This window comes from Epinephelus fuscoguttatus, linkage group LG12 (assembly GCF_011397635.1).
Source record: "Epinephelus fuscoguttatus linkage group LG12, E.fuscoguttatus.final_Chr_v1".
NCBI classification, from domain to species: domain Eukaryota; kingdom Metazoa; phylum Chordata; class Actinopteri; order Perciformes; family Serranidae; genus Epinephelus; species Epinephelus fuscoguttatus.
This window is the reverse complement of record NC_064763.1, coordinates 21,739,550-21,767,213: the sequence shown is the minus strand read 5'-3', so window position 1 is coordinate 21,767,213 and position 27,664 is coordinate 21,739,550. Positions and strand designations below refer to the sequence as shown.

The following is a 27,664-nucleotide window of genomic DNA, read 5'->3' as shown; positions in this document are numbered from 1 at the left end:
AGAGATTGTTTGTGTGGAGTTAAAGATGTGTTTGCTTGCTTGAGATTACAAGATTGTGACACCTGAGCGAGACACCTGCAAAGCTGCAGACCACTGTTACACACCAACAAACAACCCAACTGGTTGTGTTTAAGTGATATGTTGCTGTTTGTCCAGCAGATTTTTAGTCATCAAACATGGGTGTTTCTTAACAACCAGTTGCAGTTTTTCCATGAAAAGCAGCTGTTCTTTACTAATACATTGCCGCATTTCTTGCTGGAGTAGCCAGGATAGTGCTAAAAAAAAACCTTTTTTTCTACAGAAACATACGTGCATTTAGTGCAGGTTAGTGCCAAAAATGGGGTTATTTATTGACACATGTATGTGTTTCTTGCCAGGATAGTGTTATGAAAAGCAGTTCTTTTTAATAGGACATTGCTGCATTTCCTGCATGGATAGTGCCAAAAAAGGGGTTGTTTTTTATTGAGACCTTGCTGTGTTTCTTGTCAGGCAAATGTCATGAAAAGCGGTTGGTTTTTGTCAGGACATCACTGCATTTCCAACAGGGACAGTGTTATAAGAGGCTGTTGTTTTTAACAGGACATCGCTGCGTTTCCAGTTGGGTTAATTAAAAAAAGGGGTTGTTTTACTGAGACGTTGCTGTGTTTCCTGCCGGAACAGTGTCACGAAAGGTGTTTGTTTTTTTACTGAGACATACCTGTATTTTCTGCGGGGTTAGTGCCAAAAAAAGGGGTTGTTTTATTGAGACATACTGTGTTTCCAGCTGGGATAGTGTTACGTAAAGCGGTTGTTTTTAACAGAACATTGCTGTGTTTCCAACTGGAATAATTAGAATTAAAGGGATTGTTTCATTAAGTCATTGCTTTGCTTCCTGCTGGAATAATGCCACAAAAAGTGATTGTGTTTACATCACTGCTGTTCCTGCTGAGATAGTGCCACAAAAAAACAGTTGCTTTTTCACAGAGACTTTGATGGTTTTCTTGCCAGGATAGTGCCAAGAAAAACATTGTTGAAACATAAAGAAGTGTAAAGTTTTAACATATCTGCTACATAATAATGTACAAATGTAATGTATCAATGTATCTGTGGATTGCAGAAATGTACAATGCCAACATTTATTCTGGAAGTTGGGTTGCCTGGATACATGTATTTTTGAGATAATTTATATCATAACTTGAACATGATACTTAACGACCACATTTTGAAATTTCTACCAGAGAGAGTACCCATGAGTGTCTCTATGCAGCTTGCAGAAAATCAAGTGGCCTTGTGCAGAGTGTGTACACTCATACAGACACATACTGTACCAGCTTCAGCAGGAGATAACAGCTCTATTTACGCTGCCCTGCTTGCCTCGCCATTCTCTCATGATAACACTTAATAGTTGCTCGCTAGTGTGCGAGCACCTCGCCACGTCAGTTGAGTGGCGGACACAGGCAGCAACCGGTGGACATCTGCACTCAGCCACAAAAATACAGACCAAGTGTAGGACAGTTTTGTCCAATTGAAACAAAACCCAGACTTGGAAGATGAGTAGGATTTAGGTATGACATGTTGAGTGTTAGAGGTGGGGGGATAAACATGATATTCTGCAGCTGGGCTGATGTGTTTGATCTTTGATGTAACACCCTGTGACCTCCACCTTAACACATTGTGAACAGTGTTAGGATAAACTGAGCCATGCACACACTGGAATTTGCAGATCTCTAACACCTACTAAAAACATATTACCCTCTTTTTATGATTGTACTCTTAATTTTTTGAGGACACCTTGTTGTCACGATTACACAGCTATTGAAGGACAGTCAACATGTCTGTGTGTGTTTGTAGGGGAGGTGGTGTTGAAATGGAGCTCTAAAACCATGCGGGGCAAAGCAGAGGGGTGCAACCGATCACAAAACTGTGGTGTTTGCAGTTATACTGGGCGCAAACACAATTGTGTGTGTGAGTTTGTGTGTGTTGACGTACAGTTCAATAAATGATTCATGATGCCATTAAGTTCTGTGAAACACTTGAGAAGAATAAGTAAGCTGTCAGCAAAACAGCAGATCAGGATACAGAATCTGTAAAAGGTGTTTCATAATAACTATGCAGCATATAAGTGATAATAATACACAATCATTTGTTTTCATCTTTGCTTGTGAATGAGCTTTTCCCTAAGTTGCCATTGTTGCTAAATATTTTCACTCATGTCTTTGAGGCTGTCACTTTTGCCATGATGGATGCTCAGAGGACGAAACAATAAGTATGTGTGATTAAGCTCCAGAGTCACGCCTGAACGCACAGAGGTCACCCTCTGACCCTGACCGCTGACACCCTGCATGTGTGTGTGACAGAGAGAGGACGAAGCATTAAATAAAAGAGAGCCAGGCACACTGTTGCCACCAGGACTCTGTTCCCAAGACGGGCCAAATGTCACGCAGCCACACATAGGCCGTGTGTGTGTGTGTGTGTGTGTGTGTGTGTGTGTGTGTGTGTGTGTGTGTGAGGAGTTCAACCACCACTGCTCTGCTGTAACCAAGGAAATGCTTTCACCACATTAGCGCTCGCCTCCCTTGTGTCTCCGTGGTCGTCTTGATTACCTCTCTGGCCGTTCTTGTTACCCAAGCCTTCATTTACAGATCTGAAAGCATGTGATCGATTTGAAGGAGAGATTGAGGCCATTTATCGGCACGGAAAGGCTGAAGGTAGCTTTCTGATTGGCTCCTCAGATTAAAGAAAAAGATGTGAGTGATTAAAGAGCGGGACGAGTCCTCTTGCTTTGAGCAGAAGTCCAATGAGATGACATAGGGTGAGGTTGAGGGGCAGCTGCTGAAGTCCGTTATTACTCCATTAGCATGGGCAGCACTTTAGGAGATGTCATTAAGATGTGTGTGTATGTGTGCACCTGTGTGTCACACTGATGGTTGGCAGGGGGAGGAAGGAAGAAGCTTATTAAAAATGGAGGAGATGCAAGAGCGAATAGTTTGAAAAGAATAGATGATAGAGATATATTATGGAACTAGATGGCACTCAGCTTGTGGTGCTCAAAACAACAACAACAACAACAAAAAAAAAAAAATTAAAAACTCAACAGCGATGTCTCTTTCCAGAAATCATGACCTGGTTACTCAAGATAATCTACAGACCTTGCTGTGAGCAGTTTCATGAAGGAACTATTTTCTTTCTACCAATAAACACCCACCAACTGTATCACCACACAGAAGGAAGTGTCTAGCCTGATAAATAGGGCTACAGCTAAGAGGCATGTCTGCCTACCAGTAGACATGCAGCTGTTGTAGAGAGATGTGTTTGGGGTTGCCACATTGCCAGGTGCCCTGAGCAGTTAGCAGTTCGGCGTCTTCCTCACAGGCCACCTCAGGAGAGCTCAGGAGGTGAACTGGCACCTCTTCAGCTACCAGTCCACACTCTGTATTGACTGGTTCGTGCTGGAAATTGAACCAGCCACCCTCCATTTCCTAAGCCAAGTCCCCACGGACGCATGCTATGCTGCAGCTGCAGCTAACCATGTATGAAAATCCTGCAGTTTACCATTTATGCCCAGTTCAGACCAAAGATTCACAACGAGATGAGTTAATACAGGCAGCTACTTGCAATGTGCAGGCTGTGTGTGAGCTGTGTTAGTTTAAAACGGGTGACTCTTTCTTGCCAATGCACAAACATCCACTACCTTGTTATAATCCACTACTCTGACCAGATCACTAGATGCTAATTGCTAATAGTGGTTTAGGGTTTAAGGTCCAGTGTGTAGGATTTAGAGGGATATATTGGCAGAAATGTAATGTAATAGTATGTTTTCTGTAGCGATTAATCACCTGAAAATAAGAATCATTGTGCTTTTATTACTTTAGAATGAGTTGTTTATATCTACATAGGAAGCCTTGTCCATTGACTCCGCCATGTTGCACCCACATGTTTCTCAAGTGGCCCAGACCGGACAAAGTAAACACTGGCTCTAGACAGGGCCATTCAAGCCAAACTGCTTTATACAGTAGTTAGCATCGTTGGTGTGGGGGGTTTGAACCTTGGGGCGGGGGAGCCCTTCTGTGTGGAGTTGGCATGTTCTTCATGTGTACTCTGGCTTCCTCCCACAGTCCAAAGACATGCAGGTTAATTGGTGACTTTAAATTGTCCATAGGTGTGAATGTGAGTGTGAATGGTTGTCTGTCTCTATGTGTCAGAACTGCTATAGTGTGGTGACCTGTCCAGGGTGTACCCAACCTCTCACCCAGTGTCAGCTGGGATAGGCTCCAGCCCCTGTGGATAGTTTGGTTCATGGTAAAAACCTTCTTAGTGGGGCGTCGATGGCTTAGTGCTAGAACAGGCGCCCCATGTACAAGGCTGTTGCTGCAGCGACTCGGGTTCGACTCCAGCCTGTGGCCCTTTGCTGCATGTCACTCCCTCTCTCCCCCTTTCACACTTATCTGTCCTATCCATTAAAGGCTAAAAATGCCCAAAAAATATCTTTAAAAAAAAACCTTGTTAGGGCTCATTTATGATCCCTTTACGTACGAAAATGTATACGTCCGTTTCAAACGATGTTACCATCACTGCCCACATACTTCCATGCGCCCTTTACGTTGGCATGGATGTTAACCAATATATCCACCAGGGGGCAGCCCAGAGTCAAAAGTTTATGACAACAACAAACTCAAAAACAAACATGGCAACTGTGGAGGAGATATTGATAATGTACCTCTTGCATAAAAGACAAAAACAGAGGCAGCGTTGTAGGAGGCGGTGGTCAGTGAGGCCGTTAAATACATCGCCGGAGAATGGAGAATTCTTTTCTCTAGTACTGCCGATGAGAGAAATTGAATTGTTATTTCTTCTTCGTGTCTCACTAGAGCTACATATCGGGTAGTAACAGCAACACTGTCCCCACAGTTCCCGGTGGTACTGCTCCATTTGGCCTGTATCCGTAAGCTTTATGGAAACGTGCAGAAATACGGACGAAATGAACGCAGAGCATGAACAGAAATCTCCGTCCGTATCCGGATCCGTATTTAACGTTGAGTTTTAGTGTCTGGATCAGAAAAAAGGTGAGCACAGTGAGCAGGTGCTGGGCTAGGGGCCCGAGATGCGTTACAGAAAAACTGATTTGTAACGGTTTCATTCACCAGGTCCATTTGTTTTAAAGAGGAAGAGACTGCTTGCTCCCTGTAAAAACCTCCCCAACAATGATCACTGAATGAAGTTGCAGCTGGTTACAATCCTCGCTGCTAGATGCAAGTAAATCCCCTTAAATCTTGAGCTGGGTGCAACTGTGATAGTCCAAAATAACATTACTAGCAATGTGGATATTGCTCGTCACCTTTTAACCCAAAAGTCATTCCCCAATTCCTTCATTCAACCTTTAAAACATTAACAGAAGGAAGAGAGGAGGAAAGGAAAGACTAATGAAAAGATAAAGAAAGGAAAAGCTGAGCCAAAAGAAAAGAAGCCCATATTATCTGAGGGGTTCATCTGTGGCACTCTGCCGTGGTGCTCCATCTCTTGTAATGAACTTGATCCCAGAGATCTGCTGATCAAATGATCTCCAGCCGGGGGCACTCCAATTTAAGAGACCAGCAGAGGACGACGCGGGCTGCTACAACTGACACGAGGCAGCTCCGCGAAATATCATTTGTAGGGAATTAAGACAAAAAGCCTCCCTTTTGTTCTCGTCGCCTCGGGGTGCCGCAGATTTCCACACTTCTGAACAATGGCAACCAAGAAGTGTGATAAAATGGACTCTAGTGGAGACACACACACATATACACACACAGACACATACATATATCTGAAACGCATGGTCTGCTTACTTTGTTAGAAATCCACAACAAACAAAGACACTCTAGTCCTAATAAGATGCATTCAACCAAGGATGAGATTAGCTGGGGAGCGCCTACACACACACACACACGCACACACACACACACATACAGGCAAAGCTGTTAAGATCTCTGGGCACTTTTCGAGACTTCTGCTGGAATCTGACTGAGAGGGAACATCCAATCTTCTTTAAAACCCCGTCTTCTGAGGCTGTCGATCGTGGCTGTGTGTGCGTGTGTGTGTGTCTGAAATAAAGTATGTCTGGGTGTAAGCTATTTAGAGAGTTGTAGGGTGCATTCTTGTCTTGGGCATGTACTTTACATGGCACACATACCTGCTGTAGACTACAGCCTGCCAATGTTGTGACAGAAATATTCATCATATAGGAATCCTGTCTGGTCTGGATCCCCTGCTGTGACCCGTCTCTACCTCACCCTTGTTCCCGTTTCCATTCCTAACACACACACACACACACACACACAAACACACACACACACACACACACATAACTCGGTTCCAGGTCCCCTACTTGGTAGGTGGAGGTGAAGGCTGAAGGTAATGGTTTCCATTTTTCCTTAATGCCAGTGGGTCAGGGAGCGATGGCAGGGCAGAGCTTCATTACAGCAGCCCAGCAGGGCCCCGTGTCTCCTGTGGGGATTCATTATGTCGCTGCCCCCCCCTCCCACCCAACACACATACCCACACATATACACAACCCAGCTACATCCCGCACTCTTCATAAAGAATTCTATACATTGTCAGATAATGATCCTCTAGGTTTGTACCATAGCAGGACTCCGAGGTGCCGTGAGGCTGCAACATCCACACTGCCTCCGCTACATTTCTGCACACTTTTGTCTCCATGAGGACACGCTGCATTTGCCATATCTCACTTTTCTCAAAAAGAAAAAAAAAAAAAAAATGCAATTGCAAATTGCCATGCCTGAAATTTCAGTCAGCATATCTGTGCACATTTTGCCTGATATTAAACAGAATATCAGCTCGTCACACTCCGTTTCCTCCTTCTCTCTGACATTACGTCCACAAGTACGGTCACACATGAGCGAAATTAACACATCATTAATATTCACCTCCTGTTCACTTCCATTCATAGCGAGCAAAGGGGTGAATAAAACATTTGCTTCTGTTGGCAAAGCAAATTTGCATCTTTGCATCATATGGAGTTTAACTTTGGTGAACTTTTACCGGTGAAGCCGTAGCTTCAACCAATAGCAAAGGAGTATGTGTGGAGGAAACTGTGGTTGTTGCTGTGTTTAACTAGCCGATACTGTATGATATTGGCTTTGAAAAAAATCAAACTGCCCCACATGAGGCATGTTTGGGGGCTTGTTACTCAAACTATGTTATTTATTAACTTTTTACTCCTTTCAAAAGAAATATTATGACTTAACTTATAACTCCTTGCCAACAGATAGTGGTTAAACTACTAGTTATATTACTTTTCAGTCACACCCCATAAAATTTTGTAATTGTGTCCTTTCTCCTTGAATTCAGATGTCATGTGCGCCTCTGTCTGAATGTCAGGGATAGTTGAGATTTATACTTGTGCGTCAGCTCAATGCAGAGTCTACGCCGTAGCCTATGCACGTGGCCTACAAGGTTGTGAGCGTTCATACTTGTGCAGTGGTGTGTCTGTGTCACTCTAGTTACATCTCCAAAACACTGGTCTGCGGTGGGGTTTCTGTGAAGTGCTGTAAACTTTAGTAGATTCAAAACACACATTAAACACACATTAAACATGGCTTAATAGTGACAGTTTCAGTACAAAAATTGGCTACACTATAACTCGCAGTATTCACAGACAAACACTTTAAACAAATACAACATGCTAATGTTATTAGCACAAGCCTATGGTATTTTACTTTGTGTAAATTAGCCTAGCAGCTAGCAGACTTTTCCTCCACTCGTATAAAGCCAGGGACAACAGCATCATAAACAAAGGTAACGTTACAAAATTTAGCTCCTTTACAACTCACAAGGTTCACCGACAAACAACTGTCTTATACTAAACATATTTTCCAAAAAAATACAACATGCTAACGTTATTAGCACAGGCCTATGGCATTTTACATTGTATAAATTAGCTTAGTGATGAGAATTGATTTCCTCTGCTCATATGAAGCCAGGATAAATCACACACAAGACTTAAAATGCTATTTTGTGGAGGTTTTATTGTCTTCACAATTTATTGTTTCTTATCTGTGAAACTGAAGTAAATAAAAGCTTTGTTTCCACTGAGGCTGGCGTCAGGCTACAGCGGGAACTGCCCATTGGTTCGACAGCCCATTGGTTCGACAGCCCATTGTTCCGACCATATTAAACTCATTGTTCCGAAGTCCGTTCCGAAATCATCATGATGCCCTGTGGTTAAGGTCTGGTTAGGTTTAGGCACAAAAAACACTTGTTTTTGTCATGGGAAAAAAGCGTGTTGACAAAAAAATTTCATCATAGTTTTCATCAGCGAAATTAACACTGGTTTTATGTCACCATGCCAGGCAAATCAGTTGACTCGATCTTGGTAAAGTGGCCGTATTCAAATGTCTGGACCCAGAAAAGTGCACATTGTTGATTCCAGAGCCAAAATCGGGTTTCACTATAGAAACAGCCACAAGTCATTTCCATTGCAAGTATACCACTTGAACTCTCACAGGCAAAGCAAAAAGGGTTTTTTCCATCACTCTGCTGCTTAGATGTGCAAAGAGCCTTTTTCAGCCTCCTAAAAGTCCCTTAATGTTATCAACGTATTTTTCAAATTTTCTTATTTTCAGCAAATCAAATGTTTCTTTGCCTGAATAGTGCGTATCAACAAATATGGAACAGATAACAGAATATCCATCTTTTTTGTGAGTGTACCGTCTACCCACTCTTCCCCAATAAAACACTACCAGCAGTGAAATACACACAAAAGTAACACACACACACACACACACACACACACACACACACACACACACACACAGATAGAGATCAAGATTTATACACAGGGACATTCATTTATTATTTTAAGTGCAAGCAAGACAAAGAGGCACATTTGCAACACACATACACACAAACTGATTAATGGGAGCTCATATATAGTTACCATGCCCAGGTGCAGAGCTCCTGATCCTCTTTTGTCTACAGCAGCCTTGTGCACATCACATTCATACTGATCCACTTTCTCTCCTCCACTGCTTCATAAACAACCCTGTCTGTGGATGCAAAATTAATTTCACCTACAAACAAAGGTAGATTCCTATAACGGAGCTTTTCACATTTCCCCACTTGACTTATGGGGTCGTGCATGTGCTGAGTGAGCTCAGTAACCCCGTGACGTCGGAAACCCATTCAAAATACATTCTGCAATTTGAAAAATGTGTGGCAGTCAATTGGAAAATAAGTACCCTGTTCTTAGCCCACCTCATGAATTCATGCATTTTGCACTTTTCATTATACCTGTGGTGTGCTGCGAGCGGTTATGAGTTCTACAGTGCATTTTATCATATAGCTGGTGTGGTTACTGCATTTATGTATAAAAATGTATATTTATTCAGTGAGAGCCACTACATCTTCTGTGCTATGTTGATGCATGTGTTTATAAGGGCTGGGTTTAGAGACCTTTGAATTGGGGGGGGCAGTGAAATAAAGACCCACACTTAGAGCCTGGGTTCTTGGCAATTATAATTTGTACATTATTCATAGCAATATTGTTTATTTAATGACAAATAAACAACTTTAAATATCCTAAAATGAAATAATATCAATAAATCGCTGCTACCTCCAAATAGTCCCTGATTACAAACATGGCTGCATTTTGTATCTCGAATTGTTTTGTGAATCTTTGTTCCTTTATGTCTCTTTGTTGTTGTTTTGCATCTCTTCGTTTTGTTTTTTTGCATTTTGTTTTATTTAAATCTTCTTTTGTTGTTTAGCATCTCTTTGTTGTTGTTTTGCGGTTCTTTGCTGTCATTTTGCATCTCATAGTGGTTATTTTACAACTCTTTGTTGTTGTTTTCTGTGTTCTGTGTTTTGTTGTGATTGTACTGTGCCTCTTTTTGGTTGTTGTGTATCTCTTTGCAGTTGTTTTTCATCTCTTTGTGGTTATCTTGTGTCTATGTTGTTTTGTGTCTTTTTGTGATTTATTTTCATTGTTTTATTGTTGGTTTGTGTCTTGTGGTTAATTTTATCTTTCTGTTGTTTTGCATTCTTTTGTGGTTGTTTTGTATTTCTTTGTTATTGTTTTGCACCAATTTAAGGCACCAATTTAGAAATGTGCTTTTCATGAAAATAACCTTGTGGGGACAAATAAAGTTGAAACAGTTTCTCATTTAGTAGCTTTCAGCTGCTTTGCATGAGACATAAAATCAAGGTTTGTCTCATATTTATTGCGACATGTTCTCCTGACTGACTCTATGGCTCACAGATGTGAACTGTGATGCCACAGCACAGCTGGGTATACAGTGCGCCTACTAGTGTCACCAGGTTGTTCTGACTTTCACAGCTGACATTCCCTGTTGGACCTGCAGCAGCTACTGAACCCAGGAGACGTCTAGCTTAAGGGCTTAGCCTCAGGGCCATAGGCTGTCAACACAATCAGAGGGTTAATGTCAGACACAGCTGTACACACACACACACACACACACACACACACTGACATCACCTTTAGCAGACGTCCACATGCAGCACAGGGACAGACCTTCAGGTTCCATCAGATAAACCATTGTTTCCTTATTAGCTGTTTCCTGACACAACACCCCATCGTCACGGTGAGCGCAACTTTTCATAGTTGATTGATGTCTTCAATCTATTTGCCGTTTTCTCTCTTGTAATATTTTTATTTATTTTCCCATCCATGCATGTGAGGTACTTTGTCTCCCGTGCTAATTCAATCTGCAAGGTGGGATGGATGGATTGAGGGAGAGATTAGGTTTGGTTAGGTTGTATATCGACACAACCTCATGTTCGCTGTGGGTTGCCTCATAAGGGATAAGGAAGTCAAGGACAAGCAATTTGTCTGAGGTGTAAATTAATTTGCAACATTAAAAAAATAGATGGTGATATGGAAATGAAAGTAATTAAGATGATAGATTGGATGCAGCGTGTGAGATTCATGTGTCATCGCTACAGTGCTCCCAGGATGGAGATTCACAGTCATAAGCATGAGTTCAGATGGCTCAGCATGCGCTGGGAGCTCACAGACACTAAAGTGGTCCTTGTTTGGAAGCTGCGAAAATGGTGTCTAACTGCGTGCTATGCTGTGCGACTCGTATGTCTGTGACTCTATTATTGTGTCTTTAATTTGCTTTGTGTTCATTTCCTTCCTTTTACACCTTTCTGTTACTGAAAATTCAGCAGCAGTATCTCAGCAGTGTCTCTTTGTCTCTGTTACTCATGAGAAAATATGATTAGTTGTGATCTGGATGAATAAACCAACACCTCTAACAGTTCTACAGTTTGGGAAATAAACATTTTTTTTTTGGAGGGGGGAGTTAGATGAGCTGATCAGTATCACTCTCACACCTTTTCACGGCAGCTGCTGGCAGGGTTAGCTTAGCATAAATCAACATGATCTCACAGAAATACGTGAAATGACAGTTTAACATCACATGACATGGTGGTGGCAGATAAAGTGATAAATTATGTGGGTTTGGACATCAAAAGTTCTAAAAAGGATTGTGGTTTCGGTTAAAAAATAGCTACATTTATTATTACATATGGGATGTTGTCATGTCACAGGAAGTAATTACGTAAAAGATCGTTAAGTTTAAAGAAGTTAACATTTACTTTACGTTTCACACGGAACACAAACAGCAGTCTGCTGGGCAAAAGTCTGGTGTTTGTTTGATCCATTCATCTCCCAGACCTTCTCCATACATGGCAGCGATGTGCGGGTTAACCTACAAACTGTGGTTCCTGCACGGTATTGGGTGGTTTTTGTAAGTTTGCTAAATAAGGCAGGCAGGTCATAAACCGACAAAGCAGCATTCTGAGTAAGCTATTAATTAACTTACAGAAACATTCAGTACGTTTACATGCACAGTTTAATTCCACTTTTAATTGGAATGAAAGGCCATTCCGATTAAAAGTGGTCATGTAAACGGTCATTCTGATTGAAAAACGGTTGAAAATCCGATTAAAGGGGGTGGTTTAATCCGTTTGTCATTCCGAATGAAAGAATTTTGTGCGCATGTATACACTCATTCCTCTTTAAATTCATTCTGGTCTTTCTGCGCATGCTCGTTTCCTTGCCCTTCTGGCGCGATGACATATATAGCGCGCATAGCAACAGGCTGAGATAGAGCAGTCGGACTTGTTGCACTCACCGGTTTCCATTCGCCACAGCACGGTCTTCTATCTCCCTTCTTCGACCTTCTACCTCCCTTCTCCTCCTCAACAGACGAAGCATTAGCAGAACAAGGTTGTTGTCGTACTGCTGCTTCAAGAATATAAGCAAAACACGCCCGAAAAATGCACTAAGAACGGCATCGTCAAGCATCTTGTTATCCGGAGCGAGGACTACAGTGTTTTCTTCCGGTAAACGTAAACACGTAACATCTGCCCACCCCCTATCCAATCAGAAACCTTCCCTGACCCAAACCTTGCGCAGACCTGAATAAAGGCAATTGAACTGATCTCCCATGTAAACCCTCATTCCGAATGAATATTTCCCATGTAAACTACCTGGAAAGACTTTAATTCCGAATGATTTCATTCAGATTTATTTCATTCCGAATGAGAAGCTATCATGTAACCGTAGCCATTGTGCAATAGTCCACCTTCCACCACTTCTTTACCTTTCTCTGAATCTCTTAATCTCTCACGGATCAAGCAGCTTTATGGTCAGCACTGCTGCACTCAGGGTTTCTGTCATCTGGTTTTTGACCAGGAAAATCTGTCAAAGTCTGACATTTTTAAATCTCTCCTGTCATAATGTCCTGTACCTGTCAGTTGGGCTCTCATGTAAATCATCCATGTAGGATACCAGCTGCACACTTGAGATCATACTTTAGACGTGACCACTTTTAAGATAGATGAGTACTTGCTGTGTTCCCATGTTTGTACTTTTTAAACTGAACACATTTTATATTCTGATATTTACTGCAAATTACATCCAATATAGCCAACAGCAAGGTGGTTGTTATTAGCGATGGTCATTACTACAAACTATCAGCTCCAGTTTGCAGGTCTGTGGTTTGAGTTTGGTTAATTGATTAATGCATGTTTGAGGATCAGGCAGGGCTGATTGGCTCTTATAACTGGCAGGTGAGTTGGGTTTTAAAAAACCTTAACCTGGCCATCACCAGTACTTGGACTCTCTCACATTTTATACTACCTGTGGAGTTGTAAGATTAACCACCGCCCACTGTGTGATGTTGTTAAACCAAGGAATTTGTGTGTCCACCATAAGAAAGGATCTTAATTGACTTTTCTTAAGCATTGTTTCTGTGGTGCCAGCACTGGGTGCCACTGCTACATAATGCGCTGTTTAGAGGCCTTGGTCATTTCACACATTTCTGTGAGAGGAGGTTGCATAAAGACTTAACTGGAAAACAGCTAGCCTGCCTCTGTCCAAAGGTGAAAGTGCAAAAACAGAAGTGCAAAAATAACAAGTTGACATCTTTTAAATGCTAAGCTAACCATCCAGCTCTATATTCAGGGTGCTTTCAGACCTAGAGTTGTCTTGCTTTGGTCTGAGTCAGGGACTAATTTTGTTACTAAGTTGCATAATTGCCTAGAGTTGGTTCATGTTCTCACAGCAGCATTTACAAGTGGACCAGTTAAAATGCCTTACACATGAAAGCTGCTCTTGATTGGTCAGAATTTCCATGTGGGAAAAATCCAGGAAGTAAACAAAACATTGAAGAAGAGTACACTTGCAAGATAAATGTGACACTTTCTAATGTCACAATGGAGGGACAACTACGCAGGTTGATTTTAGCGCTGCTCATCGTGGACTATATTGCTGTCATTGTTCATTTTAGTCAAACCATACAGTTTGAAAACGAGGCGCGGCTCCAACTAGAAAACAATGTTTTGATGCATTGGATGTGCTGAATGTGCATATTAAGGCAGTACAGGAGGAGGTGCACATTAATAATCCTCCAGGACTGTAACATGCTCATGTTTAACCCAAATAATGTGTCATGTGACTGCAGTTGGTTCGGATTGAGGTCGGAACACGTTCTCACCACAAACGAACCGCACCAGAGTTCATTTGTAACCGGACTGAGACCACCTCTTCAGGAAGGTCTCGATCCAGTTGTTTTGGTGTGCACCAGAGTGCGATTGCTGTGTTCACACCTGCCCAAACGAACCACACTTAGCGGGCAACAAACTTGAGTTCGATTGAACCGAACCAAACAGGGCAGCTGTGAAAGCACCCTTGAGAGATATGGGAGTGCTCTCAATGTCTCAATGTTCTCATCAAACTCTTGGCAAGAAAGTGAATAAGTGAATAATAATAATAATAAAAATGCTTTTCAAAAATGTCAAATGATTCCTTTAAATTCATGTGTAATCCCTTTACATCACTGCCTTTATTTCTTAATCCATTGAGGGTATTCACAATAGGCTCTCATATTGTAACTGCTTATTGTCTTATCTTCAGTGCTCTGTATCAGTTGTGTTCTTATCTGTATCTTTGTAGCTGCAGTGCCACACAGGGAATCATTAAAGCTGCAGTTAATCATCTGATCTAATCTCCAAAAAGATGAAAAAAAAGCTTGTAGAAGTCAAGAGTCTCTGAGACTAAAGAAAACAGTTACATGCTCAAATGCACTCTGGACCAGTGGCTTTAACCACCTATGCAGTCTTCTCTTTGAGCTTATAGAGCAGTCTGAATGAGTCAGTGATAAACAGACCTATTACTGAGCGCTGATTGACCAGTCCACAGGCAGGCCCGCTCACTCTAAAGATAGCAGAAGGTATTTTATTTCCCTGCTAATCTCCCTCAACTCCCTGTATTTTATTTCCTCATCGGCTTTCTCTTTCTCTCCCCTCTCACTCTTTTATCTCTTTTCGTACAGCGCTCAAGGTCACCAGGTTTTTGCCTTCATTGACAGCAGTGGACCATCTCCACAGAAAATGGTTTGAGCTTCACTTTTCTCTCAGACTCTGGCAAGCAATTCCCCCATGGTTTCAAACCAGCTTTCTGAGCACATACTCCCGGTTTGTCTCACCTCTTGATTGTCACTGAAAAGCAAGCTGGACCCAACAAATTGATTTTCCCCCCACTTGTGTTATTAATCATTTTAGTGAGAAGTAGCAGCTATTGTTCGTCACAGGCGAGTGATTGTCAAATCTCCTCATTTACGCACCTGAAACTGTCACTTTCACTTTTAACCAGTGCTGTGCACAACATTTTGCAAGGCAGGTGCTCAAGTGAAAAAAGGCGCCTCTTCCACAATTCCACCAGGCGAGTGGCTGAGGAAGGGGGCGGAGTGAAGATTGTCCCTCGCTGCGGGGAGAGGAGAGAGGGCTTCCACGGAGGTCAGGCCTCTTTACCCAGCCCCTCTCCTCCACACTTTGGCTTATTTTCACCCAGCCCAGCACTGGTACCTTGGAGAACGGTCCCTCGCTGCGGGGAGAGGGCTTCCCGGAGGTCGGCTTCTTTACCCGGTCCCTCTCCTCCACACTTAGACTTATTTTCATTGTGCCGATGGTGGCTTGGAAAACCGCCTCTAACTGTGTCACACAGCCAGAAGGGAAGGCGGCCGGAGCTCAGCTGGTCCCCTTCTCCACACTTTGACTTATTTTATCCTACTTGGTTCTATTTCTCCCTCTCTGGGAGCCTGGGCTCTCCCTAACCATGCAGCAGCCCACCGCATCCATCCATCCATCCACCCGTCCCTCCCTCGCGGCTCCACACATATACCCCCAAGGCCCGGCTCTCTCTCACCACACAGCAGCCCTCCACACCCCTCCCTCGCCGCCCTGCACATATACTCCTGAGCCTCGGTGCCTCTCCTTGACCAACTAACCTAAATACTATAAACACACTACTAACTGTAAACCTACACTAAAATACACTATGCTAACAATACAATTTGACAAATTACTAGCTATTCTCTCTGCTCTACTACTCTCTCTGCTCTGATCCATCCTACTCGCTATCAGTTTGATAACTGCGGACAGAATGGTTTTATAGTAAGGGGAGGAGGAGTAAAGGGAGGAGGGCAGGCTTTAGAGTGGACGGTTAGTGACGTCATTTGCCCCGAAAAAGAGTCATTCGCCTCCAGTGTAATGTAATGTAAATTCAAATGTATTAACCAGGTTTCAAGCTGTAGAGGGCACTCCATAGCACATTTTTAAAATAAAATGTAGATTTTCAACAGTTTGCACTAAACTGTCCAGATTTTGAGCAGGATCAGTCAGTAACACTACTATACAACCAGAAACAATGATTAACAGCTGAAAAAAATGGTTTTAGGGTTTAGTTACTCTTGACGTGCCCCAGGCACAACATTTGGACCCTGGTCTGAGCCGGCCCAATGCTATGTTATGATTGGCCTGTCTGCGTCTGGGGGCGGGACTTAGCGAAGGGTCAGTTGGTGGCTGTGAAAAGGGAAGTTGAAGAAGCTCGACTCAAATGGAGATGTTGTAGATACAACACATTTTTAATTGAGAACTGATGCCATGGGCCAAATTAAAAAACTAAAATGTCAAATTATTAAAGGAAATTTTAAAAAAGTCTTGCAAAAAGAGCACTTATCTAATCAGAGGCCAAAGGACAGGTAGTTGAGCAGCACCTGGGGTGTATCTGTGCAGGTGCCTGCTTTTAACTCCGTCAGTGTTTCTTGAAGCTTTTAATTTTTGTTCTGTCAGTACAACTGAGGTCCTTTTGGAAATGTTCTCTCCACTTGGACCAGCACCCAAGCATATTAGCAATTACAGGTCTATCTACCGAAAGTGAATCTTTGAAAACTTCTCCCTCCCCGTTGTGCCTTTTTCCTCTCCCCCTTAATCGTTTTTCAGAAACATTTATTAGGGAGTTGTGTTTTAGTTGCTGCTGTGTACGTGATCACCTTAAGCTGAACATTTCGAGAAATGGAGGTAGTCGGAGGAGCGTCATTAGCATAATTTCCCAGAGGCGCACTGAGCTTAATTATCAACATGGCTGTGTGCAGACTAGAGCACAGCTCATCACATTAGGATGGAGTCCCTGCTGTTTGTGCCCACGCTTCGCCAGGTCCCAGCTGACTACCTGCAGATTCATTGCTGGCACAGTTCAACTCCCAGCAACTCCAAAACTTTCATCTTGCACGCTACCAATCCTCACCTTGAGCGTGCACAGGGGTCGAAATTATGGAGCAAACTCGATGCACATTTAGATACATAACACCGGATACTATAGCTGTATGTTATTTCAACTCATCTCCTTTTAAAGATGACTGGTTTTTGCTGTTGTGTGTGGTCGTCACACACATTCCTCTGCCACTATCTTTATCTGTGGTAGCTGCTTAATGCGCTGTCACAGCCGTGTTTTGGACTTCCCTCTGCTTCCTTCTCCCTGCTGCCTGTCTGGAGGTCTAGGAAAAAGTGTGTTCACTGCGTGAGAGAGAAACAAAATTATCCATCCACATCTTCATTCGTCCGTATATAGAAAGGGGAAATGGAAATTCTGCGTCATGTGCGGCCAGTGAAAAGGCAATTTCCTAGAGAAACACTACCTTTATGTGCTGCCCTTTGTTATGCTTTCATTACTGGACACACACACACACACACACACACTGTGTGTGTTTCCACCTCATACACACAGTGATTAAATTATGCAGTTTAGACCCTAATCTCTTGGATTTACTTGTGAAGCTGCTGTTGACCCTCAATTGTTGTATATTCAAACCATGGGCGGATTATGAGACAACGGGCCCCTGGGCACAGATATGCAAAGGCCCCCACCACCTCTGGTACATAGGACAGGACTTTGTGGTTGCTTTGTATCTCCTTGTAGTCATTTTCCATCTTTTTGTGGTTTTGTGTATCCTTGTGGTTGCTTTTTGTCTCTTTGTAGTTCTTCTGTGCCTCTTTGTGTTTTTTGTGTCTCTTTGTAGTAGTTTTGTGTCTTTTTGAGGTTATCGTGTGTCTCTTTGAGGTAATTTTTTGTCTTTTAGGTTGCTTTGTATCTCTTTGTGGCCATTTTGTGTCTCATGGTTGTTCTGTGTCTTTCTAGGGTAACATTATATGTCTCTTTGTGGCCATTTTGTGTCGCTTTGTGGTTGCTTTGTGTCTCTTTGTAGTTCTTTTGTGTCTCTGTGGTTTTGTGTCTTTTGAGATAGTTTTGTGTCTCTTTGTGGTAATTTTCTGTCTCCAGTCATTTTGTGTCTTTTTGTGGTTTGTGTCTTTTTGAGGTAATTTTGTGTCTCTTTGTGGTCATGTTGTGTCTCCTTGTGGCTGTTTTGTGTCTTTCTGAGGTGCTTTTATGTCTCTGAAGTAATTGTGTGTCTTTTTGATGCTTTGTTTCTCGGTTTGTGTTTCTTTGTTATTTTGGCTCTTTTTCAAGTAATCCTTCTGGTTGTTTTGTGTGTTTCTGGGGTACATTTATGTCTCTTTGAGGTAACTCTTTTCTTTATGTTGCTTTGTGTCTCTTTGTAGTTGGTTTGTGTCTCTTTGTAATTTTGTGTGTTTTTGAATTCTCTTCAAGGTAATTTTGTGTCTTACTGAGGTAATTTTATGTCTCTTTGTAGTCGTTTTGTATCTCTGTGTGGTTTTATGTCTTTTTGTAGCTGTTTGGGTCACTTTTAGTTAATTTTGTGTCTCTTTGCATCTTTCTGTGGTCTTTTGTTTCTCTTTTTAGGTCCTTTTGAGCCTCTTCCTGATGGGTACATGTTCATTCGGGTAAAATTCTATAGGTGAAGGCCATGGGGGCCAATGCCACCTTGGGGGCCAGGGCCCAGGCCTGGTAGGCCTGTTCAGTAATCCATTCATGATTGAAACACTTACGCATGATTGCACATGTCTATACAATATAACAGTGAGTGTATGTGGGTCACACTCTGTGTTTACTGCCCCGGGCTGTTACTGTAAATCAGCACCTCATTTACATCAGCTTGCCTGATCACATCTGGGTTATTATTGTCTACATGGGACCAAACAGAGATCAGCTCACCTGTTCTATTCATGGAAAATGCTTGCTTGTGGGAAAAAAAGAGAGACAAGATGATGAAGAACATGGTGGAGGAAAACACCCTAAGAAGAACAGTGGTTCTGATGTATCGCTCTGGGCCTGCATCTGTAATTAAGCAACATTTCTCAGCTCTCTCCAGCATATGTTACCTGTCACTGTGTTTCATCAACGACAAACATGGCCGGCAACACAGACAAATGAGCGTTGTGTTGGCAAATCAAGATTTATTAGATGCATTTTGTTGTTTTTTTGCATTCGCCTCCAACTTTACCTGGAAGAAAGCAGCCATTATCCTTGGCAGAGGAGAGAAATGTGTTTTTTTCACCAACCTGGATTGTGTGTTGATGTCTTTGCTATGCAAGGTAATGTGACATCAAACAAGTTTGTGGTAATGTAAGGCCACAGTGTAATGTGTGGGCTCTTTCATGTGTCTTTGAAGTGAATAGCAGATAATGTCCCTGTTTGGACAGCAGCCAGATGAGAAGTTTCTTTCAAGAGTGAGAATAAGCAGCGGGAGGTGGTGACTCGGAGGACATAACACCCAAAGGTCCACTGTCGTTCTGTGCTGCTACTTTTAATGTCTTTGTATTTACACGTCTGACTGCTCTTGTCCCAGAAGAGCTGGTGGTCTCCACTCGACTGTCTGTCTGGCTTGTAGGGTCTGAGAAGATAAGCAGCGCATTAGTCCGTTCTAATATATTCTAGCTCTGTTTCTGGCTGCAAGGCTTGAATTGTATAACCTGTCCTGTCTTATTTTTCAGTGTAAGTCCTTCTCTTCCGGACTTCTCATTATAAAACACTTTAAAGTGACTGTTCTCTATAGAAGAGTGCACAAAGATATTTGGTTAGTAGACTGTTAGTGAACTAAGCTACTGTTCAGATGTAAATCTCCCCTCTGATCCTGAGAAAGGTTTAACAATACTATATTGTTAAGACAGTGAGTCACTCCTCTTCAGTACACTAGGCTTTATTGTGTGGTAGTCGTCTCAACAGGCGTCTCTCTGTCTGGGCTGGGGTGACAATAATCAGTGCACGTAAAATATTTAATGCAGGTGATTGCCAGGAGGAGCAAACAGACGGATGACATCATGAAAAAACAGAAATTAAAGAGTGCTGCATCTACAGTAAGGGAGCCACCTATTTCCTATTGAGTTTAAAGGAATATGTCATCCCCCACATGACCATTTGTATATCAATTAATCAACCCTATTCAATTGAATTTGTGAAAGAAACTGGAATAAACTGTTTTTCTCGCATGCCTCAGGTAAACAGAGAAAAACTGAGAAAATTCATAATTAATTGAAGTCGTAGGGGTCTGGGTTTATCAAAAACTCAAACCACTCATGCAGAATAATCCAAGCCTGATTTATCCAGTCGTATGCTCAGTACTATACTACTAATAATTACCCCAAACAGGCAACCCTTTTCAATGGGAAACTCAACTACAAGTGAAACGTATTTATGCTCAATTCAAAGCCAGACTCCATTGACAAAAACAGTAATTTTATGTCGCTGAACACAGGAGCTGCTAGCAGCAGCAGAAAAAGCACTGAAAATCTACACTCAAAGTCTGTAATAATTTCACTTCCAATCATCGGCGAACTCACTACATTTTCACCTGCAGTATGTGCAACTAATTTTAAGTTTCTAAAAGCAGAGACCTCAGTGTTTTTTGGGAGGCACAGGAAGTGTTTCACCATGTAGCTGTTGTATAAAAGGTGTGGCCAGATGTGGTTATGGATTGTCACTGAAAGCTGCCTCTTGTTTTGGATGTTGCTCTGTCATCATTTACTCGTGGTCAACAGACTTCTGCCAGGCTGCTGGCAACTTGGCATCCACAGTAAAGGTGCTCCTCTGGTGTTCTTTGTTCCCTACACGTAATCCCCACATTTAGAGCAGACTAGTTGTAACGAAGCAAGAAGTAGCAAATCTTGCCCTCTAATGACCTTTCTAGTCAACTAATATGTTGTTGACTATTAGGGGGCAGCCCTAGCTCAATGCGTTACTACTGACCACTGGCTGCTGCTGGTCTACCACTGCTTCTATCAGTTAGTTAGTTTGTATTATTGTTTGACTTTGGTGAATCTGAACTAACCCTTTAAAACACCAAATGCGCGTCACAACACAAACAAACAAAGTCAGTGGTAGACCAGCAACTCCCATGTTTTGTCAGTGGAGTCTGGCTTTGAAGAGAGCATGGATAGGTTTCACTTTCCGTTGAGTTCCCCATCAGAAAGGGCCGTAATGAGCATATGGCTGGATGAATGAGACTTGTGTGAGACTTTGTAAACAGATGCTTTGATGGAGTTTTGCTGTTGTTAAACGTGGACCCCATTTACTTTAATTCATCAGGCATTTTTTCTCCGATTTTGGATTCTTTGTTCACCCTGAAGGCGTGTGAGAAAACGCTTTCTTCATGAATTCAGCGTAACGCAGGGTGGGTAACTGATATAAAAATTTTCATTTTGGGGCTGAAGTATTCCTTTAATTCTTCACTAACAGAGTTATGACAGTCAGAACATGGTGGAAATAGAGTCTGATCCAAAGCAGAGGTTTTGGCTTCGTAATGAAAGGAGCCTTGGAGCTCAAAGAATTGAATTTCTTTTTCAGTAATATCTTGTAAGAAACTGAAGAATTATACATTAGATACAAGGTGTATGGATGTCTGGGACTGCAGTATATTGGATTTCTGACATTTTCTGACAAGAGTAGATACCAGATTGCTACAATTGAACTCACATTGACATTGAAATATGACACGTGTTTCTAGGTTTGTGTAATAATCTAAGCCAGTGAGTTCTGTGTAAGAGGTCTCTGATGAAATTGATTCAGTGTCACGCTTGGATGCCAGGTTATCACACACCTTTCTAACCCCACAAACCCATTCTCCTTCTTTTTCTCACTCTCACCACTGTGAACCCGTTTTACTGTCTCTGGAAGCTCTGTTTCTCGGTTGCACCACTTAGAGACAGAAACTCAAGGTTAATTTAGCTCATTTAGTTTGTTAAAGCTGAGTCTTTGTATGGTAGCACAATGTTTTCTTCCCCTCTGTTTTATTTAATTTTTGAGTCTCTCCGCTGCTGCCCTTGCTGTGAACATGCACACAAAAAACCTTTACACAAAAACAGAGAGGCAGGCACAGAAAGGTATGTCTCGCTATTCATTAACGTACACAAAGGCCTCCGCAGCCTTGCAGCTACCTACGAAAACAGACTGAAGCTGATGAACAATGAAATGTAGTTCTCTTGGATGCTTCGGGCTGTTTTGACTTTCCAAATCCATATTTTACTTCCTCAGTCTGAAGCCTGTGCACACTTCAAAGCTGCTGAAGTGTGCATTCAAACAAACAAGTAAGCCAAGGACATTTTTTCAAGATGAACAGACTATAACTCTCCTGAATGACAACGTTGTAAATGAAAATGTAATTTAAGAAACTCAAAATAATGTAATACTGTTGGACAGAACTGCCATTTCTGCTTATGAGGACAAACCTAAATTCTTTTTAGGTTGAAATATTACTTCAGACAGATTAAAAAAACAATAACCGGGAGTGAATTTAAACCCAACCCCCCATCTTTGGCACAGTGTGTAAAGTTTGCAATGAAACTGGGACACATTAGTGCCCAGCTAACTTCAGGTCTCTCCATTATTCACTGTCTCATCATCTCTGAGCCATTATGATAGCCTCGTGTACCCAGCGGCGCTCATCTGATCTGGGCCGACACACTCATCTTAACATTTATTCCTCTCAGTGGAGAAGGGACTGGACTTTCCTTCCTGTCTTGCGTTCTTACAAATGCCGGCCGTTAATTGGGAGTAGGAAGGTTTGTAAACTGTCGGCTACTTGGGTCTATTAGGGGGTAATTGATGGAAGTACTTGTAGCTTTTTACTGCCTGGTGGCTGCAGCTCTTTAAAACCTCTGTAAGTGACTGCAGAAAAGGTATTAGGCAGTTCAATCTTATATTTCCTTTTGTAAAAAGCAACACTTTCCCACACAATATTAAGACATATATATAGCGGAAATAGACAAGTTTTTTGCTTTAACTTATCATTATAAAGTCAATGTAGATTGCAGTATGTCATAACACCATCAACATTTAGATAGGCTCTCTACTGGCTTCGCTTTTACTTTTCACCGAGTACAATCTCCAGGGAAAATGAAGGCTCCATTTATGACACAAAGGACGTGCGCAACCAAAACAGGAAGAGAATAGCACTTTTGTATTCCCTGGTAGCTATCGGTAGCTACACCCAATTACTAAAGAATATCTTGTTCTTTGCTGTTACTATCCCCAGTTGCAGAAATGGCAAAGTTGGAACCAAAGTAACTCACTGCAGTCTGTCCTGTGCTGTTGGTAGTTGCTACGCGCAAAGGAAAAAGGGAAGCGACGGCAGCATAAACAAACCAACAAACCATTTGAACTGGGGGTGAAAGTTATAAAGTTGTTTCCACCAGTTGCAGTTCTAGCCTAAATGGCGCCCTGGGCGACACACAGTACATTTCATATATAGGATACATGTTGAAACTTAATGTTTCAGTTTTCAATAATATGACGTGACAGTGCTATGGTTAATGTGTGGTTAGGTTTAACCACAAAAAACACTTGCTTAGTGCTAGGAAAAGACCATGTTTTGGCTTAGATTACACGGTTTGGCTGCCACAAACATTGCTGGGAATGTTGCGACATGTCATTAAAAAGTATGGATGGAAATGTCCTGTGTAGTTTTCTTAAAAACAAAAAAAAGGCTTTGTTGTCCCAATGTGTCATTTAAAAATACCCAGCTTTGTTGCAACAAACACAGCTAGAAATGTCCAGAGGTGTTGTTAGAAATCACCTGTCTTTGTTGCAACAAACAGAACAGAAAATGCCCTGCCTTGTCATTAAAAATACCTGGTTTTGTTACAACAAACACAGCTAGAAATGTCCCGAAGTGTTGTTAAAAAATACCCAGTTTTGTTGCAACAAGCACGGCTAGGAATGTCCTGATGTTTTGCTAAGAAATACCCAGTTTTATTGCAACAAATACAACTGGAAATGTCCCGACAAAATAAAAAAATATTTTGTTGCAACACATACAACTATAAATGTCCCATGTTGTTCTAAAAACAAACATGGCTGAAAAAGTCCTGATGTGTTGTTTAAAAAATACCTGGTTTTGTTACAACAAACACAGCTAGAATTGTCCTGACATGTTGTTAAAAATACCTGGTTTTGTTGCAACAAGCATGGCTGGAAATGTCCCGACGTCCACCCTCCCCTCCTCCTCCAGATGAGAAACTTAGCTCACATACAACACGTTATCTGAACTACATCACATTAGAAATGTTGATATGATTCTTAAGTAATATATCCGAGGTTTGCAGTAACACCAACATTTTATTTTGGCGACTGCGCTGGATGTCAACACAGAGGCATTTAGTTTGCCATGCTAAGTGGGAGTCCACATGCACACTGCTCTCCTGGCTGCACAAGTAATGAACACTTACAGGTTTCAGTCTCCCCACATGGCATCTTGGTGTCATGTCATCCTCTTTCATCACACTAACCCATTTCTCACAGGATTAGATTAGCGGGCCATGTAAGACCCTGGTGAAATTAATTTCTATCCACCCTGCAGTGGAATCCAGTTTCACATTTTCTCTAAGGTTTGAAGGTTTGTGAAAAATATAACACAGACCTTGTTGTTTTCTGTGCATCCTGTACAGTATGTAATGCAGTCTGGCATTTCTCTCCTATAACATTATGGAAGGACAGTTTTTATTCCACACATTCTTGTTCCTTGTCAAAACCTTGACTGCCACATGCTCATTTGGAGACTCAGGTGTGTTACGCTAGTAACAACGAATATAGCCTTGAGCCTTTAGCCTGCAGCGGAGATGAGCAACAGGCTACAGAGGTCTGGTTAACTCTTTCCTACTCTACTTCTTTCTAACTCCACACACCCAGATTTCTCCATTTTCAAACTTGTCTCCAGCCCCATCCGACGCTGACTCAAGTGAGATCACTTGAGGCAGTTTATCAGACTACACACAGCTCCCTCTGGAGCCACGAAAGCCTTTAAACAACAGTGGTACACCCCAAGACCTGTAAACAGACTTTGATGTGTAAAATCGAGTTCCCCTTTAAGACGTGTAAATTCACATTTGTTTGGTTTCATCCCTCTCAGATCAGAAATTGATCCGTTTGGAGTTATCCTCTGATATGAAGTTGATTTTTACAGTTTTTCAACGGTTCTCTCCTCATTAAAGGCTCGCAGAGCTCCAGTCAGCCTGAGCTGCAGTTTATCTGATCCAGACACCCGACGTGCATACTCCTGGTCTGATTGATAAAACCCAGCCCTCACCCTGCTTCTACCTGACACTTGCTGCAGCCTGGATTTTGTTCCTGTATTGATTATTTGGAGGTTACACTGTGTTGTTCATCGTTTACCGATCCCAGTTTTGTGTGCAAGTTTCAGAGTAGCAGGGAAGTGGCCTTGGCTTGCGAGCGCACGCCTGTGCCTTTGTGTTTCCTCCACAAAAGCCAACGATAGTTTGATAAAGAAGGTCATTAAAGTGTCATTAGGCAGTGAGCTTTGAGGCGCCGTGGCCCTGCAGATAAAACATGGGGCCACTCTGAGAGCTGGGAGGGCTGGGCACAGGGTGAGAGGCTCAGTGAACTCCACACAGAGATTCTACGGCAGGCCAGACAAACCAGACTCAAGAGACACCTCTCCTTCCACCATTCAGACCTTTTCTTTGTGCCTCTCCTCTATCATCCCTTTTCTCCTCCTAACAGTCGATCCCAAAGCCCCCAGTGTGCAACTAGAACATCAGTGAAAGCTTCCTACCTCCTCATTCCTCTTCTACCATCACAATCCCTCTCTGCCCACACAAACCATCGATTTGATACTCATACAGCTAGTGCAGTGGAGCTCTCACATGAGCACTGTTTCCCACTGACCATGAAGCCGCTGCCCTTCAAAGTAGGAAAACAGACATCTCCTGAAATCAATAGAGCATCATAAAAGATGTGTTTGTTGTGTGTTTTATTTAGAGAGCTGCTCACTATCACAAGTTCAAGCTTCTCCAGTAACCCCAGCTCTCCAGAGCTAAAACAACTATGACACCTGGCATTGTAATGGAAATCCAGCCGGCACTCGGAATGACTAAGAGCAGCAATGATAGCCTGTAGCACAGTCAATAACTGCTTGGCAGCACAGGCTGGGAGACTTGACTCAATTTGTAAAAGTGAGCCACTCTCTGGTCGCATGAGGACAGTGTCTGAGAAAGCTGATCGCAGCAGAAGTGCAGGAGGGGGGGGCGTCCTTTTACAGAGTTTTAAAATGAGGAGTGCAAACTTGGATCAATTTGAAGTTTCTGTCAATTACAGGTCATCAGCGCTTTTGTTGTTCAATACATTAAAAGCTCTGTTCGGCCACAGTTAGACGTATAAAACTATCTTCGTCATGACTTATTATTATATATGTAACACAAAGCAGTAAATCATCACGTCTAGGAGCAAATGGAGGAACTTCAGCTGCACTGAAGTGTCTAAATTACACAATGAACTGGCAGTCAGACTGTGAGCCTTTTCGGCAAAACCTCTACTGCCACCAAATGGCTGTCGGTTGATATGGCAGTGTACAAATCAAGAACATGTATGTTTTATTTGGGTGAACCAACCCTTTAAAATAGTTATGTAGATTTTGTGCCATTCCCCTGAATATCAGTGCCTCATCCATCCCCAGGACATAACATATATAAATATGCATAAAAATGTGTTTATAAAAACTTTGTACAGACTCATAAAGAAATAATCCCCTGTAATCATCACTTAGGCCTACTAGAGGTGTGTGGATGTTTATTTATCTGCACTTTGCCTGTGTTTTATTTTTTCTTACTTTATGTGTTTGTGAAGTTTATGGGTGTTTCATTTTACTTGAAATGCACGCTGACTCTTTTTACCTTGATAACCCACCCCCCTAAAAATTAAGGACATTACATAAATCACATGACCAACAGGAAGTTGCATCAATTGAGTCTCCTGAAGGCCAAAAGTAAATTCTGAGAATGTTCATCTCAATGTACAGTCCTGTTACCTAAATTATTTCTGACACAGGTGGCTTGGGGGTCTTCCCTTTAGGAAATTTTGAGTGTCCAACACTTCTGCCTTCGGTGAAATTTTCTGAACCTGTTTGTGCCTTTCTTGCGTCAATTTATGAAGGATATCATCAAAATAAAAGTCCTATGCTGCTTTCATGTTTTAATTAGGGGTGACACATGCATGTTCTTAATATTTGGGGGGGGGGGTTCCCCTGCGTCACCCCTCCCCAAAATCTGCACCTACATTGATGCGGCTACTTTTCATGTATTTTCTAATGCTAGGCTAGGCTTCTAATGCCTTGTAATAGTTTTCTTACCGGCGGATATCAAAACACCAAATACGTATTCATTAAAGCGTCCAGGTTGAAAGGTATTTTATGTTGGAAATGCCTTCCAGTATTTGGTTCATCTCAGACCAAAAGACCATTACACTTTTTGAATAGTTAAACATGTGGTAACACTTTACTTGAAGGTATCTACATAAGGGTGACATGACACTGTCATAAACATTATGTACATGTCATAAACGTTTATGACTGCTGTCATTAAGTATCATTCAGGTTTTTTATGACAAGTTGACATTGTTTGGGTTGTCTTGATTATGACAACTTGACATTAATTAAAGTGACATTACCACAAG

The 27,664-nt window shown here is 42.0% G+C and overlaps 1 protein-coding gene across 1 annotated transcript in view; it reads left to right on the top strand.

The window, feature by feature from the left end:
* The window catches only part of LOC125898283 (LHFPL tetraspan subfamily member 7 protein), a 163,043-nt gene that overhangs the window by 131,087 nt on the left and 4,292 nt on the right, over positions 1 to 27,664 (top strand). The gene's annotated exons all lie outside the window — the stretch shown is intronic.